The sequence below is a fragment of the Choloepus didactylus genome, chromosome 16 (assembly GCF_015220235.1).
Source record: "Choloepus didactylus isolate mChoDid1 chromosome 16, mChoDid1.pri, whole genome shotgun sequence".
Taxonomy (NCBI): Eukaryota; Metazoa; Chordata; class Mammalia; order Pilosa; family Megalonychidae; genus Choloepus; species Choloepus didactylus.
This window is the reverse complement of record NC_051322.1, coordinates 76271903-76293193: the sequence shown is the minus strand read 5'-3', so window position 1 is coordinate 76293193 and position 21291 is coordinate 76271903. Positions and strand designations below refer to the sequence as shown.

The 21291-nt window shown below is 35.9% G+C and overlaps 1 pseudogene; it reads left to right on the top strand.

The window, feature by feature from the left end:
* Positions 1-384: 384 nt before the first annotated feature.
* Positions 385-11049, top strand: LOC119511694 (annotated as a pseudogene).
* The last annotated feature ends 10242 nt before the right edge of the window (positions 11050-21291 follow it).

The window sequence follows — 21291 nt, the reverse complement described above, 5'->3', positions numbered from 1 at the left end:
TTTTCAAGACTAATATTTTAGATACCCCATCAAAAGCTATACTATAAAACAAAGGATTGAAAGTTCAATGAAAAAAAAAAAAGCAACATTTTCATTCCCCTGTTGAAGGAAATTGTAAATGGGCAAATATAAAAGTTCCAGAAATGGTGCCATTAAAAAAAAAAGCAAGACTGCGTTTATGCAAAAGGAGCTGTATATCAATTTAGATGTTTAAATTATAAATCATATGCTTAATAGGCTATATCTTTACATCACATAGAATTACAAGTTTGACAGAAGAGGAAGAAGTATTAGATGACATGATGGGGGTAAAGGATAAATGACAACATACCAATTAATTTTATTTCCTTCTCTTTAGACCTCATTAAAAGCCAAGCAAATACAATGTTAAAGAAAAACCACACACCTGGGAATACGTTTATTCTCCTGGGACTGACAGATCAAGCTGAATTGCAACTTGCCCTTTTTGTGGTATTCCTGCTGATCTATCTTGTCACAGTAATTGGCAATATGACCATGATTTTCTTAATCAGATGTGACATAAAACTTGACACGCCAATGTATTTCTTCCTCAGTCATCTCTCCTTTTTAGATGTCTGTTACTCTACCACTGTCACCCCTCAGATGTTAGTTAATTTCTTATCCAAGAGAAAAACTATTTCCTTCACTGGTTGTTTTATACAATTCCCCTTTCTCATTGCCCTGATGATCACTGACTATTATGTCCTTGCAGTAATGGCTTATGACTGCTACATGGCCATCTGTAAACCCTTGTTGTATGGGAGTAAAATGTCCAGATGTACCTGCTTCTCTCTGGTTGCTGCTCCCTATATTTCTGGCTTTTCCAATGGTCTGACCCAGACCATCCTGATGCTTCATCTGTCCTGTGGACCCAATGAGATCAACCACTTTTACTGTGCGGACCCACCTCTCCTAGTCCTCGCCTGCTCAGATACCTACATCAAAGAAACTGCCATGTTTGTGGTAGCTGGTTTCACCCTCAATTGTTCTCTCACCATCATCCTCATCTCTTGTATTTTCATCTTCACAGCCATCCTGGGCATCAGCTCAGCTGAAGGGAGGCACAAAGCCTTCTCCACCTCTGGGTCCCATTTGATGTCTGTCACATCTTTTATGGAACTCTGCTCTGCATGTATTTGAGGCCCCCTTCTGAGACATCTGTAGAAGAGGGGAAAATTGCAGCTGTTTTTTAATATCTTTGTGGGTCCCATGATAGATCCTTTTATCTATAGCCTGAGAAACAAAGATGTTAAAAGAGCAGTAAGGGAAGTTATTCAAAAGAATTTTTTTGCTAAATAATAAACTTTTTTTTTTTTGATGAGGAAGGTACATAATATATCACCATGATCTGAGATATTACTTAGCACCCTAAATTAACAATTCACTTTGTGTCTTTGAGTAATTTTTGTGTTTATTAATTCACTTATGGAAGTTGGAAGAAAGTGTCACATTATTTGGTTGAGTACAGTGTCACCACAATTAATTAAATCATACTCACACTTATTGAAAATGAGAGACAAACCAGAATGCACTATTATTGCTCTAGAAAACCAGAAAAGAATAGGTGATTCATCTTTGGTACTCAAGCTTGTGCAACGTTATGAAAAAGAGAATTATGACATGCTATGATGAAGGCAAAATATTACATTTCAAGGTGATTTATAATTTCCAAACTATTTTCCATACATCTGCCAACCACAGAAGGTGTGTTTTTATTCTTTTGTAATGTGTATATATATTATTATATTTATAATATATGGGTGTATCTCATATTATTTCTCCAAAAACATCTTTGGAATGATATTTCCAGTACAATGACCTCCTTATAAAACATTTTTAGCACTTTTATTTGGATATATTCTCATAACAAATAATCCATCCAAAGTATAAAATCCATGGTTCACAGTATCATCACATATTTGTGTATTCTTTACTAAAATCAATTTTAGAACATTTTCATTAGTCAAAAAAAAAACCTCTGTTTACCCCTATTATTGACCTCTAGCATTAGTGTGACACATTTTTTCCTATTGATGAAAGAATGTTAAAATATTGCTATTAACTATAGTCCATAGTTTACAATAGGTACATTTTTCCCATATACTATTTTATGATTAATTACTTTTACTAATGACATACATTTTTTTCTGGTTCATGAAAGAACACTTTTTTGCTTGTACTATTAATTGCAGTCATCTTCTGCCATGAGGTTCACTGTGTTTTACAGTACCAAGTTTTATCCTCCATATTTCCTTCTAGTGACACACATGCCTCTAATCTTCCCTATTCAAGCATAATCACATGCATAATTCAGTGCAGTTACATGTTCTCACCATATTGTCCTCCCATTGCCTGTATTCATTTCCAAACATTTAAATTCCACTGATTTAAATATTCTGCACATAGTAAGCATCTGCTCAGCATTCTCTACACTTATTCTACCTCCTGGAAACCTGTATTCTGGATTTCAATTCTGTGAGTTTACTTATTACAATTAGCTCATATTAGTGCAATCATACAATATTTGTCCTTTTGTATCTGACTTATTTCACTAAACATACGGCCCTCAAGGTTCATCCATGTTGTCACATGCTTCAGGGCTTCATTCTGAATGCGGAATCATAGTCCATCATATGTCTATACCACATTTGTTCATACATTGGTTGGTTGATGGACACTCGGTTTCTTCCCATCTTTTGGCAATTGAGAATAATGTCACTATGAGCATTGTTGTGTAAATGTCTGTCTGCATCCCTACTTTCTATTCTTATGCTTATGTAATTAGTAATGGGATGATGGATCATTTGGCACTTGTGTAGATGCCTTTCTGAAAACTGCCAAAATCTCTTCCACAGTGGTTGCAACATTCTACTTTCCCAGGAACAATGACTAAGTTTTCCTATTTGGCCACATCCTTTCCAACACTTGTAGATTCCTGTTTGTTGAATATTAGTCATTTTAGTAGGTTTGAAACAATATCTCCTGGTTTTGATTTGCATTTCCCTAGTAGCTAGCGAAGTTGAGCATCTTGTAATTTGCTCCTTAGCCATTTGTATTTCCTGTTTGGAAAATGCCTGTCCATGCCTGTTTCCCAATTTTAAAATTGGGTCATCTGTCTTTTTATTGTTGAGTTGTAAGATTTTCTTATATATTCTGGATATCAAACTCTCCTCAGGTATGTGGTTTCCAAATATTTTGTACCATCAAGGAAGCTGCCTTTTTACCTTTTTAACAGTCCTTTGAAGCATAAAAGTATTCACTTTTGAGGAGATCTCATTTACCCATTTCTTCTTTCATTGCTTGTGCTTTGGCAACAAGTCTAGGAAACCACTGTCTATCACTACTCTACATTTTCTTTTAGGAGTTAGGAGTTTTATGGCAATGTTTCTTATATTTAAGTTTTTAATCCATTTTGAGTTAATTTTTGTATAGGTCATGAGATAGGGTCCCTCTGTTATTCTTTTGGATATGGATATCAAAGCCTCCTAGCCCCAATTATTAAAGAGACTGCTCTGTCTCAGTTGAGTAGTCCTGGGAGACATGTCAAATATTAATTGACCATAGACTTCAGGGTCTATATCTGAAATCTCAATTCAATTCCATTGATCAATGTGTCTATCTTTATGTCAGTACCACGCTCTTTACACAACTGTAGCACTGTAATATGCTTTGAAGTCAGCAAGCATGAATCCTCCAGCATCATTCTTCTTTTTCAAAATGTTTTTGGCTATTTGAGGCCCCCTACCTATCCATATAAATTTGGTAATTAACTTTTCCATTTCTGCAAACTAGGCTATTTAGATTTTGATTGGTATTACATTGATCTGCAGATGAATTTGAGTTAAGCTGAGATCGTAATAATATTTAGCTTTCTAGTCCATGAACACAGAGTGTCCTTCCATTTATTAGCTCTTCTTTGATTTAGTTTAGTAATGTTGTGTAGTTTTCTGAATGTCAATACCTTATGCCCTTGGTTAAGTTTATTTGTAGCTATTTAATTGCTTTAGTTGTTATTGTAAATGGAATTGTTTTCTTTATTTTCTCCTCAGATAGCTCATTACTTGTGTATGTGAATGTGAAAATTTTACTTCTTTTCTAATTTGGAAAAAAATTTATTTCCTTTCTTTTCTTTTCTTTCTTTTTCCTAATTATTGCTCTAGCTAGAACTTCTAGCACAATTTTGAATAACACAACAGTGGTGACTGTGGGTATCCTTGTGCTCTTCCTACTTTTAGAAGGAAAGCTTTCAGCCTCTCACCCTGGATTATGATCTCTGCTTTGAATTTTTCATATACACCCTATATCATGTCATGGAAGTTACCTTTGATTGCTACCTTTCAAAACATTTTATCAAGAAAGGACACTGCACTTTTTCAAGTGCCTTTTTCTGCATCAATTGAGGTGGTCATGTGGTTTTTCTCTTTCAGTTTGTAAGTGTGGTATATTACATTAATTTATAATCTTCTGTTGAACCACTTTTGCATACCTGGAAAAAAACACATGTGCTCATGGTGTACAATTCTTTTAATGTACAGTTCAATTCAATTTTCAAGTATTTTGTTCATATTGAATCTTTATTCATTAGGAAGATTGTTCTGTCATTTTATTTTCTTGTAGTATGCTTCTCAGGCTTTGAATTATGAGCTTTGTTATAATGAGCTTGGTAGTGTTCCCTTCTCTTCAATTTTTTGGGAAGAATTTGAGTGGGATTGGTATTAATTCTTCTTGGAATGATTGGTGGAATTCATCTATGAAACAACAATTATGTCCTGATCTTTTTTTTTGTTAGTAGGTTTTTGATGGCTGATTCAGTCTCTTTATTTTTCATTGGATTGTTAAAATCTTCTATTTATTCTTGAGTCAGTATTGGTTTTTCATGTGTTTCTAGGAAATTATCCATTTTATCTATATTGCCTACTCATAAGGCCTCTGAAGGAGATGCCAAAGTTTTCAAACTATTTCCTTTTTAACCTCCATGTATCCCCACCAATATGTGATTCCTCTTCTCCACTCTTTAACAATCACTGCTTTTCCATTAAAAAATAGATTATATTCTGATGTTTTATCTATGTCTATATTTCTATGTATGTATACATATATTTGTGTGTACATATATTTAATTATTTAACATATTCATATTTTACTGCTAATTTGAATTTATGTTGTGAATTTCCTTAAGTTCTTTGCCTTGCATTTTTTCAAATTGTAGTGCTAATATTGTTTTCTTTCTTATTCACTTTAAGACCACTTTCGGGAAGTTACATACTCAATTATGGTTATATGTACTACTTTCTTTCATTTATATTTTAATTTTTCATTTATATTTTGAAATGATGAAATTTTATCATTTAAAATATTTTCAAGCCATATTTCACTTTATTGTCTCTTTTTTTGCTCTGAGGAATTTAAGTTATTTTCCAACCATAATCTATTTGATATTTACCTATAATATTAAATTATTGTAATGCCTCCATTGCTTAATTTTTTATTGTGAACTGTTTACAATATAAAACCAAACATAGAAATAACATAAACACCACCCATGTATCCACAACTAATTATTTATAAATCTGCACACATTGTCTCATTTGTTGCAGATATCTTTTGAAAGTTATAAGATATTACAGCAGTGTCCTCCCTTGCTGATTCTATTCCTTTATCCCTGTGCTTAAGTAAACTCTTTTATCAATTTCATGTTCGTAAGCTTATATAGAATGATATCATTTGTTAGGTGTTTATGTATCTATAGAATTATCCAGTATTGTTTCGCATTATTTGAAACTTTGTATGAATGAAATAATTTTAGGTATCCTTTTGCAACATGTTTAACCTCCATTAATAATTGTGTGGTTTATGCATGCTGATTTATTTAACAATAATTTTCTCTGCATCATTCTATGCCAATATGTAAGTGTGCTACAATGTATTCATCCATTCTACTGTTGATGAAAAATTATATTGTTTCTAGTTCCTTGATAATATGAAAATCCAGCAATAAACATCTTTGTGTAGTAGCACTGATACCTCTGAAAGATTTCCTCTCAAGTATATACCTTACTGTCATTGCTAAGTCAGAGGATATGCATGCCCTTAGATTTATTATATATTGCCAAATTGCTCTATTAATTTACATTCCTACCAACAGTGTGTGAGAGTTCCCTTTACTCCACATCCTTCTTAACCCAATATATTGTCACATTTCAAAATGTTTGTCAATCAGATAAACATAAAATCTATTTTCATATTGTGCTTAAGGTTTTGGATCCTTCATTATGAATGAAATTAAATATTTTTAAATGTATTTATGTTAATTCAAAAGTACTCTTTCAGTTAGATGACCATATACATTTTTCACTTTTAAACTGATTGTTTTACATTTTATTTTATCCATTTTCAGTAGATCCTTATGTATTTCATACTAGGTACTAACCTTTCAGTATTATAGGCAATACAAATATCTTCAGACTGTTTATGTTAATTTTTTGAGTATAATATATTTAGTGGTGCAGAAGTCTTACATTTTATTGTAGTTAATATTTATCAGTCTTCTCTCTATGGTTTTTCTTTGTTTATCTTCTCTATAAAATATTTCTTGCTATTTAAGTATTCTCCTTCATTTTTTCCAATATTTTAAAAATTTGTTTTTATTGTTACTGGAATTATTAATGGTTCAAAGCAAAGTCTATTTCTTTTTTCTTAATGAAAACAATTTTCCATTCATTGAATAATCCATACGATTCTCATGAACATTTTTAATTCAAACTCTGCCGTGTATCAAGTTCTTGTTGGTTTGTTTCTTGGTTCTTTATTCTAAGGCTTATTTATCAGTTTCTACATCAATATACCATGTTTTAATATGATAGCTTCATAATAAATCTACCACTCATGATCTGGAAGTTCAGAACAATAGAGTATTTTTTTTTTGAAGGATCTCGGAGAGAGGTTGACTTTTAAATAAATATCAATATCTATATTCTCTCCAGAGTCTATGATCATCATTTCTTTAGAAGGCCCAGGAAACCACCTCTGTTGATCCAGTGTTGCTGGCTTGGAGAATAGAAAGGAAAAAAAAATGTCATTTACAATCTACATATAGTCCCGAAGGAACCCTTTTATTTTGGTCACCGTTACAGATATTCAATAAACATGGCTTAACATGCTTTGTGAGTTGCCATCAGTTGTATATGCTTTCATCATCCTTTCTCTTAATGAAACTGGATCAGTACCCAACCTGAAGTTTCCATACTCTGATATGGGAGATCACAGTGAAAACACAACTGGTGTGCGGCATCTAAGATTTTTACTCTCCGGGTTTTCTAGGTATTCCATTTCCTGCTGGATGATTTTCAGAGCCACCCACCTCATGGCCACCTCCCACTCCAGTTTGGCATTTCCTCCTGAGACATACAAATTGTGGAAGCCAGTGGTGCTGAATAGTATTTTCTGAAGTGATGGGACTTGAGCCAAGCAGAGCTTTGTTAGGACAATCCAGTTGATTTTTTTTCTTTTTTCAGCTCTTGTTTTGATTATTTCTTATATAAAAACCAAGAGAAACATGTAAAAATACTCCTTGATGGTTGTGGATTTGTCTATTTCGCTTGTAATTTTCTTTATCTTTAAATGTTAAGGATTGTAATTTAATAAGGTTTTAAAATTTTACAAACTTTCTGTCTAGATTGATATTTCTTATCTTTATCCTCTTTTTTTCTGTGTCTTCTGGGCTGATCTTTCTGAATAAATCATATCATCTCAGTTTATGATCTCCTACTCTCAGGTGCTTTTAACTTGTATGATTTTTCAGTATTACTATTCTAATATTATAATATTATTGTCTGATAGATTCATGGTATCATCTCAATAAACATGTGTTGCATAACAAACTATGGATGAATGCCTCTATACTCAGAAAATGTTAATAATGTGTGAATTTGTCACATTTCTTTGCTAAACTATCAACAACTTGATATCAAGTACTATTTCTTTTCTTATTTGAATCCCAGGCTCACAACTTACTAGTTGTATATACTAGCACAACTTATTTAACTTCTCTTATTTCAGATTATAAATGGTAAAATGGAGATAATGGTACTAAAGCCCCTCATGTGCTTGTGTGAGGATTCAGAGAGCTGAAGCTTGTAAAGTACTAAGAGCAAGGTATGTAGCATATTAAGTATTGAATATCTGTTACCTATAATTAGTTGTCACTATTCTGTTCACTTTCCCATGGATTCTTAAACACACTAGTCACTCATTCCATATCGTACCCTTACAGAATTACATTTTTGGATGGTAAGGGACTGTGCTTAATAAAACACAATACCTGAGAGGGGGAAACAAAGATTTGTTATATATTTTCTGTATTAACTGAACATTAGGCATTTCTTTATTTATTCATAAATGTTTGTTGATCAGTTATTATCTAACAGGATGTGTGATGGATGCAGAGTTGTCACTTCTTGTCCATAAGGAGTTTACAGTCTAGTGGAGGAAAGAGACACACACACTTTTAATTACCACAAATTGTGTCATCTACTTTGTCATGGATGATGGCAGAGTGCTACGGCCACCTGGGAGTGGAGGTGCAGGTCAAGCTCAGTTTTGTGGAGGCAGAGAGACTTCAATTTAGAGGACTTCAATCTGAAACTTTCTTACTTTCAAGGGCACCTTGGATATTGTGAGAATAAGAAGGGCTGACTAGAAGGAAGCCGAGGAAGGAAATATTTTTTAAATGTTGAGGGAAGGAAGGATGAACTATGATTATGATACAAGACAAGGAATTGTAACCACCTACAATTGAGAAAGCATTCTACTCATAACATGAAAACAGGAATGCAAATATGACCTTGCCCTTACTAGGTATGTGGCTGTGGTTAAGTCAGGTGGTCACTATTCTTTTAGTTGAACCTCTAATTCCTTACAGGAAAGATGAGGATGGAGTACCTACCTCACTGGATTATTCTGAGGAATCAACTAAGCTACCTGAGGGAAAGTGCTTGACAGATAGGAGGTACTCACCAAACTTTTTGCTGAACTGCATTGTTTCACAGTCCTGCTTATTATGGCTTAACCTTTCCAAAGTATCTGGGCCAGAAAGGACATGGCTAAGTGCTCTGAATTTTAGGAAAGGAGATAGTTTTAATATAAAAGAAAAATAAAAAATGTAAAGCAGACAATCTTCAAAATTTCAAGATGAAACTTCTTTGTGTGTCTTCCCTAGAACTTTAGAGTAAACACTGGTAAATTTGAAATTGCAGTAATACACTGAGGCTTATGATTAACATCTTGATCCCAGAGTGCTCCAATTAAATGCAAGAGGGGTGATTCATGATGTAACTTTCATCTCTGCTACTCCTCAGTCCTTCTGAGATTTGCTGTTAAGGAGTGACTCTCCACCTCCTTTGTCCTGGTATAAATTCAGTTCAATTTTACAGGTTACAGAGGCATCAGGAAAATTCCTTCCTCAGAGGAAATAGATGCAAGTTCGATTCTGAAGTAAGTCTTTGTGTCCTTCTCATTTTTATTTTTAATCAAGGGGAAATTTTATTAAGTCTTATGCTGAGGCTTACAGATCATTTGGGTATTCCTCTTTAAAAATCAGGTTTTCTTTGATGTTGAAAATCAATGGGGTAGAAGAATGTTGACATTTGCTTTGAAACCTTATCTGCCCTTCTACCAGTATCTCAGGATAAAGAAGAAGAGAGATGAGGTCAACTATGAAAAGTGTTAACTAATTCTAAAAACTCCCATTATATGCTTACTTTATGCCAGCCATTTTTCTACAAACTTTAAATGAATTAACTATATTATTCCCTATGACAAGTCTATTTCCCATTTTACATCTGGGAAACCAAAAACCAAACAGGTTTCTTACCTTGCCACTCTCAGGAGATTGTTTTTGGTGGAAACAGAATCATTATCACTAATTGGCATTGGTTTCATGAAATTCTGCCCCTCTGAATACCAAGTTACTGACTCTTTGGACTTTCAAAATATTATAAATAACCAGCATAATTTAACCTCATTCATTTATTTTGCCAGCTAACCTGAACTATCCCTTTCTAGACTTCTCTATTTCCATTTGTTTCAACAGCAAGCACAGACTTTCAAGATGCTCATTAAAAATGGCAGCACAATAACAGAATTCATCCTCCTGGGGCTTTCAGATCTCCCAGAACTTCAGTCTCTCCTCTTTGTGTTGTTTCTGGTTGTTTACCTCATCACACTCTTAGGCAACCTGGGAATAATGGTGTTAATCAGACTGGACCCTCACCTTCACACTCCCATGTACTTCTTCCTCACTAACTTAGCCTTTGTGGACTTGTGCTATGCCTCAAATGCAACTCCCCGGATGTTGATGGCTTTCCTATCAGACAAGAAGACCATTTCCTATGCTGGCTGTTTTATCCAGTGTTATGTTTTCACTGCACTCCTCCTTACCAAGATCTACATGCTGGCAGCAATGGCCTATGACCGTTATGTGGCCATATGCAACCCATTGTGCTATAGTGTGAAATTGTCCAGGAGAGTCTGCATCTGCCTGGCCACATTTCCTTATATCTATGGATTCTCAGATGGTCTCTTCCAGGCCATCCTGACCTTCCACTTGACCTTCTGCAGATCCAATGTCATCAACCACTTCTATGTGCTGACCCACCACTCATTAAGCTTTCTTGCTCTGATACTTATGTCAAGGAGCATGCCATGCTCATATCAGCTGGCTTTAACTTCTCCAATTCCCTCACCATCATCCTAATGTCCTATGCCTTTATTATTGCTGCCATTCTCAGGATCCCATCAGCTAAAGGAAGGCACAAGGCATTCTCCACCTGTGGTTCTCACATGATGGCTGTCACCTTGTTTTATGGAACCATCTTCTGTGTGTATGTAAGACTACCAACAAATAAGACTGTTGAGGAATCCAAAATAATAGCTGTCTTCTACATCTTTGTAAGCCCAGTGTTTAATCCACTGATCTATAGTCTGAGAAACAAAGATGTAAAGCAGGCCTTGAAAAATATCCTCAGATAAAATATAGTCATTAAGATGGCAATGTCTACAGTTTCCAATAAACCATAATTCTTAGCCATTTGCTCAAATTTCTTTAAATTTTGATGTTGCAGTTTATTACTCTCTATGTATATGTCTTTTCTGTCTCTGCTAAAATTATAAGGTCCAGGGCATATGGAGCTGCATTTTAAAATCTAGGCTTTCACTCTCCAACTTATGATCCATGAACCTGCAACATCATCTTTGCCTCAGAGCTTATTAGAAATGCAGAATCTCATTCTGACCACAGATCTCTGCATGCAAATCTGAATTTTAACCAAATCCTTTTGTGACCTTTAAGCTTCTTACAGTTTGAGAAGCACTGATCTAGGTTTCAAATTCCTTACTAGTATGTCTTGGCACATTGGTGTGCTCTGATTGCTTACAAATGCAAATAGTATGACCATGCTCTGGGTTCAGTTCCTTGAATTTCCTTTGTTGATCCCATCTATTTAGAGGGTCTTTTAATAAACACATCTTCCTACACTCTTTACAGACTTTTGATTAAAATCAGAACCTGTGGTTCATGACAGTGTTTCTCTTTCTGAAGAAATGTCTGTTAGCACTTTCTGGAGAGGATAGCAATCAGAAAAGAGGTTGGGGTTGGGGTCATATTTGAATTTGTGACTTTATCAATGAGCTACAGCAACCCTCCTCCCACTTACTCTGCAGACTATGGAGAACACTTTATCACCTTCTCTTTAAAACGTGGAATTAGTTGATGTGTGAGGAAAGACTAAACTTGAGGAAAATACAGGAATTGAAGAAGCAATCAGTCCTAACAAATAAAGTACCTACTTTTATTTGAATGCTGCTATTATTCCTGATTGTGCTTAGTTAAGTAATATTAATTCTTTCCTCTGGAGGATAGACCTAGTGGGATACAGTGTGTATAGTCAATAGAGGGAGATTGTAGTCTGGGGGAGGGTTTGAAATTATTCTGGCATCTTTATAGCCACAAGTAAGCAAATTATCTTTGCCTTCAGGATCCATGCTAAACTGATGTTTAAAGGATAATAAATAGGTTTTTATAGTCTCCAAAACACCTAGTTTCATCTTACTTCCTCAAAATTTTTTTCCTAAGTTCCTTTTTTGGGCAATAAAGCCTTCTTTCCACCTCAGAGAATGAAAGTCACAAAAAACCTATAGTTACATAAATATACATTAAGTTGAATGTAAAATAAATGTATTAGGAAGGTCTCATTTTTTATACAAGCAACAAAATCCCCTTAAACTAGTAAAGGCAACAAGGGGAGTTTATTCTGAGTATACAGTGTATCTCACAGCATCCAAGGAGAGAGCACAGCTGGAGCTCAGGAATTGAGTGGAATGTGGGACTCTACGGTCATATCAACATATTGCTGTGGTAGGTAATAATATGAGCCATGTTTATGGGCTTTCTGTCCTGCAACCTTGCAAATTTCTCTTTTTAATTCCAGTAGGATATCAGCTTTTTTTTTTATGTTCCCTAAATTTACTACATGCTACCTGGGAAGTAAAGTTTTTGCTTCTTTTTAATATTAATGTCATTTATATCTTTTTACTTCCTCCTTAACTGGCTTAGACTGATGGTACCATTTTGAGTAGAAGTCATGAGAGTGGGTATCCAATTCTGTTCCCCAAATGGGGTGTGAGCATTTTTAATACATCATAAGGTAGTATGAAGTTAGCTGTAGGTTTTTTCATAGACATCCTTTACCCAGTCAAGCAAGTTCCTTTCCTTACTTACTTCCCTGAGAATTTTCATCATCAATGGATGTTGAATTTTGTAAAATGTTTAATGTGTCCATAAAATGGTCTTATGGATTCTCCTTTACTCTGTTACTGTGTGAAATATGTTAAACCTGTTCTGCATTCCTGAGATTAAATCAGTTTGTAATGGTGTGTTATCCTTTCTTTCTAATGATGGATTAGATTTCTTAAAATATGATTAAGATTTTTTTCATTTATTCTTTTTTTTTTCATTTTTATTGAGATTGTTCAGATAACATACACTTATCTAAAGATCCAAAGTGCACAATCACTCGCCCCTGGGTACCCTCATGCAGCTGTACATCCATCACACTTAATTTTTTTTTTTAATTTTTAGAAACTTTTCATTACTCCAGACAAGAAATAAAGTGAAAGATGAAAAAAGAAAAAAAGAAAAGGAAACTTGAATCCTCCCCTATCCCTAACCAACCCCTCTCAATTTTTGACTGGTAGTATTGGTATAGTACCTTTGTTACTGTTTATGAAAGAATGTTGAAATACTACTAACTGTAGTATGTAGTTTGTAATAGGTATATAGTTCTTCCCTATATGCCCCTCTATTATTAACTTCTAATTGTATTGTCATATATTTGTTCTGGTTCATGGAAGCGATTTCTAGTATGTGTACAGTTGATCATGGACACTGCCCACCATAGGATTCAGTTTTATACATTTCCATCTTTTGACCTCCAACTTTCCTTCTGGTGACATATATGACTCTGAGCTTCCCATTTCCACCTCATTCACACACCATTCTGCACTGTTAGTTATTCTCACATCTTGCTACCAACACCCCTGTTCATTTCCAAACATTTAAGTTCATCCTATTTGAACATTCTGCTCATAATAAGCAACCACTCTCCATTCTTAAGCCTTGTCCTATATCTTGGTACCTTATATTTCATGTCTATGAATTTACATATTTTTTAATCTTCATTTTATTGAGACATATTCACATACCATGCAGTCATACAAAACAAATCATACATTCGATTGTTCACAGTACCGCTACACAGTTGTACATTCATCACCTAAATCAATCCTTGACACCTTCATTGGCACACACACAAAAATAACAAGAATAATAATTAAAGTGAAAGAGAGCAATTGAAGTAAAAAAGAACACTGGGTACCTTTGTATGTTTGTTTGTTTGTTTTCTTCCCCTATTTTTCTACTCATCTATCTATAAACTAGACAAAGCAGAATGTGGTCCTTATGGCTTTCTCAATCCCATTGTCACCCCTCATAAGCTACATTTTTATACAGAGAGACCTCTCAACTCCTTTTGGAATCTCTCTGCCACTGAAGCTTATTTCATTTCCTTTCACATCCCCCTTTTGGTCAAGAAGATGTTCTCTGTCCCACGATGCCAGGTCTGCATTCCTCTCAGGGAGTCATATTCCACGTTGCCAGGGAGAATTACTCCCCTGGGTGTCTGATCCCATGTAGGGGGGAGGGCAGTGATTTCACCTTTCAAGTTGGCTTAGCTAGAGAGAGAGGGCCACATCTGAGCAAGAAAGAGGCATTCGGGAGGAGGCTCTTAGGCACAATTATAGGGAGGCCTAGCCTCTCCTTTGGAGCAACCATCTTCCCAAGGGTAAATCCTATGGTAGAGGGCTCAATCCATCAAACCACCAGTCCCCTATGTCTGTGGTCATGTTAGCAACCATCGAGGTGGGGCAGGCCAATGCCCCTGCATTCTCGACAGGCTCCTCAAGAAGGCACTACATATGTTTTTCCTTGTTTTTTTTTTTTTTTTTTTTTTTACTTTTTTTTTAAAAATCAACTGTATGGAAAAAAAAATTAAAAACAAAAAAAAAAAAAACAACATACAATAAAAGAACATTTCAAAGAGACCATCACAAGGGAGTAAGAAAAAGACAACTAACCTAAGATAACTGCTTTACATCCAACATATTACTACTTTACCCCAAGAAAGATACCTAATATAGCAAAATTTCTGTGAATTTGTTCCTACTATCTCCGTCAGAAATTAACAGACCATAGTCATTTCTGGGCATCCCCAGAACGTTGAATAGCTTATCTGTTCTTCTTGGATTATTGTTCCCCCTTCCTTAATTGCTCTCTATTGTTAGTTCCCCTACATTCTACATTATAAGCCATTTGTTTTACATTTTTCAAAGTTCACATTAGTGGTAGCATATAATATTTCTCTTTTAGTGCCTGGCTTATTTCGCTCAGCATTATGTCTTCAAGATTCATCCATGTTGCCATATGTCTCACGAGATCGTTCCTTCTTACTGCCATGTAGTATTCCATCGTGTGTATATACCACATTTATTTATCCACGCATCTGTTGAAGGACATTTGGGTTGTTTCCATCTCTTGGCAATTGTGAATAATGCTGCTATGAACATTGGCGTACAGATATCTGTTCATGTCACTGCTTTCCGATCTTCCGGGTATATACCGAGAAGTGCAATTGCTGTATCGAATGGTAACTCTATATCTAGTTTTCTAAGGAACTGCCAGACTGACTTCCATAGTGGCTGAACTATTATACAGTCCCATCAACAATGAATAAGAGTTCCAATTTCTACACATCCCCTCCAACATTTGTAGTTTCCTGTTGGTTTAATGGCAGCCATTCTAATCGGTGTTAGATGGTATCTCATTGAGGTCTTAATTTGCATCTCTCTAATAGCTAGTGAAGCTGAATATTTTTTCATGTGTTTCTTGACCATTTGTATTTCCTCTTCAGAGAACTGTCTTTTCATATCTTTTGCCCATTTTATAATTGGGCTGTCTGTAATATTGTAATTGAGTTGTAGGATTTCTTTATATATGCAAGATATCAGTCTTTTGCCAGATACATGGTTTACAAAAATTTTTTCCCATTGAGTTGGCTGCCTCGTTACCTTTTTGACAAATTCCTTTGAGGTGCAGAAACTTCTAAGCTTGAGAAGTTCTGATTTATCTATTTTTTCTTTTATTGCTTGTGCTTTGGGTGTAAAGTCTAGGAAGTGGCCACCTAATACAAGGTCTTGAAGATGTTTTCCTACATTATCTTCTAGGAGTTTTATGGTACTTTCTTTTACATTGCGATCTTTCATCCATTTTAAGTTAATTTTCATGTAGGGTGTGAGGTAGGGGTCCTCTTTCATTCTTTTGGATATGGATATCCAACTCTCCCCGCCCCATTTGTTGAAAAGACCATTATGACTCAGTTCAATGACTTTGGGGGCCTTATCAAAGATCAGTCGGCCATAGATCTGAGGGTCTATCTCCGAATTCTCAATTCGATTCCATTGATCAATATGTCTATCTTTGTGCCAGTACCATGCTGTTTTGACAACTGTGGCTTTATAATAAACTTCAAAGTCAGGGAGTGTACACCCTCCCACTTCGTTTTTCTTTTTTAGAGTGTCTTTGTCAACTCGAGGCATCTTCCCTTTCCAAATAAATGTGATAACTATCTTTTCCAAGTCTGCAAAGTAGGTTGTTGGAATTTTGATCGGGATTGCATTGAATCTGTAGACGAGTTTGGATAGAATTGACATCTTAGTGCCATTTAGCCTTCCTATCCATGGACATGGAATATTTTTCCATCTTTTAAGGTCCCCTTCTATTTCTTTTAGTAGAGTTATGTAGTTTTCTTTGTATAGGTCTTTTACATCTTTGGTTAAGTTTATTCCTAGGTACTTGATTTTTTTAGTTGCTATTGAAAATGGTATCTTTTTCTTGAGTGTCTCTTAAGTTTGTTCATTTCTAGCATATAGGAACATTACTGACTTACATGCATTAATCTTGTATCCCGCTACTTTACTAAATTTGTTTATTACCTCTAGTAGCTGTATTGTCGATTTCTCAGGGTTTTCCTGATATAAGATCATATCATCTGCAAACAATGACAGTTTTACTTCTTCTTTTCCAATTTGGATGCCTTTTATTTCTTTGTCTTGCCAGATTGCCCTGGCTAGCACTTCCAGCACAATGTTGAATAACAGTGGTGACAGCGGGCATCCTTGTCTTGTTCCTGATCTTAGAGGGAAGGCTTTCAGTCTCTCACCATTAAGTAATATGCCACCTGTGGGTTTTTCATATATGCTCTTTATCATATTGAGGAAGTTTCCTTCAATTCCTACCTTTTGAAGTGTTTTTATCAAAAATGGATGCTGGATTTTGTCAGATGCTTTTTCAGCATCTATTGAGATGATCATTTGATTTTTCCCTTTCGAATTTTTAATGTGTTGTAATACATTGATTGATTTTTTTATGTTGAACTATCCTTGCATGGCTGGAATGAACCCCACTTGGTCATGGTGTATGATTTTTTTAATGTGTCTTTGGATTCGATTTGCAAGTATTTTGTTGAGGATTTTTGCATCTATATTCATTAGGGAGATTGGCCAGTAGTTTTCCTTTTCTGTAGCATTTTTGTCTGGTTTTGGTATTAGATTGATGTTAGCTTCATAAAATGAGTTACGTAATGTTCCATTTTCTTCAATGTTTTGAAAGAGTTTGAGTAAGATTGGTGTCAGTTCTTTCTGGAAAGTTTGGTAGAATTCCCCTGTGAAGCCATCTGGCCCTGGGCATTTATTTGTGGGAAGATTTTTGATGACTGATTGGATCTCTTTGCTTGTGATGGGTTGATTGAGGTCTTCTATTTCTTCTCTGGTCAGTCTAGGTTGTTAATATGTTTCCAGGAAGTTGTCCATTTCCTCTACATTATCCAGTTTGTTGCCATACAGTTCTTCATAGTATCATCTTATAATTTTTTAAATTTCTTCACTATCTGCAGTTATGTCACCTTTTCCATTCATTATTTTGTTTATATGGGTCTTCTCTCTTTTTGATTTTGTCAGTCTAGCTAGGGGTTTGTCAATCTTGTTGACCTTGTCATAGAACCAACTTTTCATGATATTTATTCTCTCTATTGTTTTTATGTTCTCGATGTCATTTATTTCTGCTTTAATCCTTGTTATTTCTTGTCTTCTACTTGGTTTAGGATTGGTTTGCTATTCATTTACTAGCTTCTTCAGTTGATCCATTAGTTCTTTGATTTTGGCTCTTTCTTCCTTTTTAGTATATGCATTTAGTGCTATAAATTTCCCCCTCAGTACTGCTTTTGCTGCATCTCATAGGTTTTGGTATGTTGTATTCTCATTTTCATTCGTCTCTATATATTTACCAATTTCTCTTGCTATTTCTTCTTTAACCCACTGATTGTTTAGAAGTGTGTTGTTTAACCTCCAGGTATTTGTGAATTTTCTAAGTCTCTGATAGTTACTGACTTCTAATTGTATTCCATTGTGGTAAGAGAATGGGGTTAGAATAATTTCAGTCTTTTAAAATTTATTGAGGCTTGTTTTATGTCCCAGCATATGATCTATTCTGGAGAAAGTTCCATGAGCACTAGAAAAGTATATGTATCCTGGTGATTTGGGATGTAATGTTCTGTATATATCTGTTAAATCTAATTGATTTATCAGATTGTTTAGGTTTTTAATTTCCTTATTGGTCTTCTGTCTGGTTGATCTATCTACAGGAGAGAGTGATGTGTTGAAGTCTCCCACAATTATTGTGGAAACATCAATTGCTTCCTTTGGTTTTGCCAGTGTTTCTCTCATGTATTTTGTGACAACTTGATTGGGTGCATAGACATTTATGATTGTTATTTCTTCTTGTTGAATTGCCCCTTTTATTAGTATGTAGTGGCCTTCTTTGTCTCTCAAAACATCCCTGCATTTAAAGTCCATTTTTCTGGGATTAATATTGCTACACCTGCTTTCTTTTGGCTGTAGCTTGCATGAAATATTTTTTCCATCCTTTCACTTTCAATTTCTTTGTGTCCCTGTGTCTAAGATGAGTCTCTTGTATGCAACATATTGATGGTTCATTTTTTTGATCCATTCTGCAAATCTGTATCTTTTAATTGGGGAGATTAATCCATTTACATTCAACATCATAACCGTGAAGGCATTTATTGAATCAGCCATCTTATCCTTTGGTTTATGTTTGTCATATATATTTTTCCCCTCTCTCTATTAATATCTTTTATTGTACCCATACCAAAACTCTTTAGTACTGAACCTTTCTCCAAGTCTCTCTGTCCTTTCTTTGTTTCTCTGTCTGTAGGACTCCCTTTAGTATCTCCAGTAGGGCAAGTCTCTTGTTAGCAAATTATCTCAGCATTTGTTTGTCTGTGAAAAATTTAACCTCACCCTCAAATTTGAAGGAGAGCTTTGCTGGATAAAGTATTCTAGGTTGGAAATTTTTCTCACTCAGAATTTTAAATATATCGTGCCACTGCCTTCTCGCCTCCATGGTGGCTGCTGAGTAGTCACTACTTAGTCTTATAATGTTTCCTTTGTATGTGGTGAATTGCTTCTCTCTTGCTGCTTTCAGAACTTGCTCCTTCTCTTCTGTGTTTGACAGTGTGATCAGAATATGACTCGGAGTCGGTTTATTTGGATTTATTCTATTTGGAGTTCGCTGGGCATTTATGATTCGTGTATTTATGATGTTTAGAAGATTTGGGAAGTTTTCCCCAAAAATTTCTTTGAATACTCTTCCTAGACCTTTACCCTTTTCTTCCCCTTCTGGAACACCAATGAGTCTTATATTTGGACATTTTGTATTATCTATCATATCCCTCAGGTCCGTTTTGTTTTTTCAATTTTTTCCCCATTCTTTCTTTTATGCTTTCATTTTCCATTCCGTCATCTTCCAGGTCACTGATTCACTGTTCAACTTCCTCTAGTCTTGTACTATGAGTGTCCAGAATCTTTTTACTTTGGTCAACAGTTTCTTTAGTTTCCATAAGATCATCTATTTTTTTATTTAGTCTTGCAATGTCTTCTTTATGCTCTTCTAGGGTCTTCTTGATATCCTTTGTATCCCATACTATGGTCTCATTGTTCATCTTTAGTTCTTTGAGTAGCTGGTCTAGGTGCTGTTTCTTTTCTGATCTCTTTATTTGGGTGCTTGGACTTGGGTTATCCATATCGTCTGGTTTTTTCATATGCTTTATAATTTTCTGTTGTTTTTGGCCTCTTGGCATTTGCTGAACTTGATAGGGTTCTTTTAGGATTTGTAGACCACTTGAAGTCCTTATCTCTAATTTGTCAGATCTACAGCTTCATGGAGTACACTTTAACTAACCAGCAGGTGGCGTCCATGAGCCACCTGTTCTCCACAAGCCAGTTCTCCCCTGCTTTGCCTTTGTGGGGAGTGGGGGAGTGAGTCTTGTGGGGTCCAATTGGTGTACCAAGCTTGCAAGTGTAGTTGGTGTGGCCCGCCCTGTAATGGGGCATGTTTCTGGGCAGTCAGAGAGGTGGGTGGCTCTAACAATCAAATCTCCCTGGTGATCCTGGAGTTTTAAAGCTGCTGCAATAGTCTAATCCTTCAGTTCAGTCCTGCCACGGTTTGTCTCTGCCACTGACCCACAAGTCCTTGATATTTGCATATGGCTCCTGAGACTTGTGAGTGGGTCCCTCTTCCAGGCCATGCACCCCCTGGTCCTCTGTTGAGGGAAGACTGTGCTATGTTACAGGTGAGTGCTGTCCCGCCAGGGTGGTTCTGGGCTGCTGGGCTGTGTAGGGAGGCTCCCAGTCTGCTGAAATAATGGCTGAATGGGGCTTTGTTAGTTCACACTGCTCCACCTTCCCAACTCTGGGACAACCAGCTGAGGTTGCAGGGAAGGCTAATGTCCATGCCCAGTTTTGTGGTGTGTGCCTGTTCTTTGAAGCACTTATATACACTTGGTTGTCTGGGGCAGCTCTGCGCTATGGGGCTGGTGATGGGCAGGAGTGTATCCTGTCCACCAGGATGATGGCTGTGAGCAGACACCCCCCTTTTCTTGGGAAGTTGTGGTGTTTAGTGAATTTTCTCAGCCACTGGATTATTGCCTTTTGTCTCAGAGCTCTCTTAGTTCTGCTCTTGTCTTGACCTGCCCAAATTTCAAGTCTTTGAGGCTTTGTGTATTTGACTTCTTAGAGTAATTGTTTTAGAAAAAGAAAAAAGGATTAAAAAAAAGGGGCCCTCCTCACAGATCTAATGGGTTATTGAAATGCTAAGAGACAAAGCAATTAGGGCCAAAGCAATTAGGGCCATTAAGGAAAGGTCCACAGAGCAGAGAGATCAGCTTTTCTTTTGGGTTTGCATATGAGCCTCAGGGCCTGAGCTCTGCCCTTCCCCTTTCTATGTTCACCAGAACTCCAAAAAACCTCTGCTTTTATTTTGGAGTTTTTCATGCTGTTTTTTCTATGCCTGTCTCCTCTCTGCTGGGCTGGCTGCTCTCAGATTCTCTGGTGTCTGGTCTCAGTCTATCTATGGTTGGAGTTTGGATCAGTAGGATGAGTTTCTGATAAGGGCTGCCACTGCAGTTCTCCCTTCTCCCTCCCAGAGCTGACAGCCTCTCCTCCCATGGGACTCAGCCTGGCAGGGAGGGTACAGGTCCCCTGGCCACAAAAACTTACAGATTTCGCTGATCTCAGCAGTTCCACATT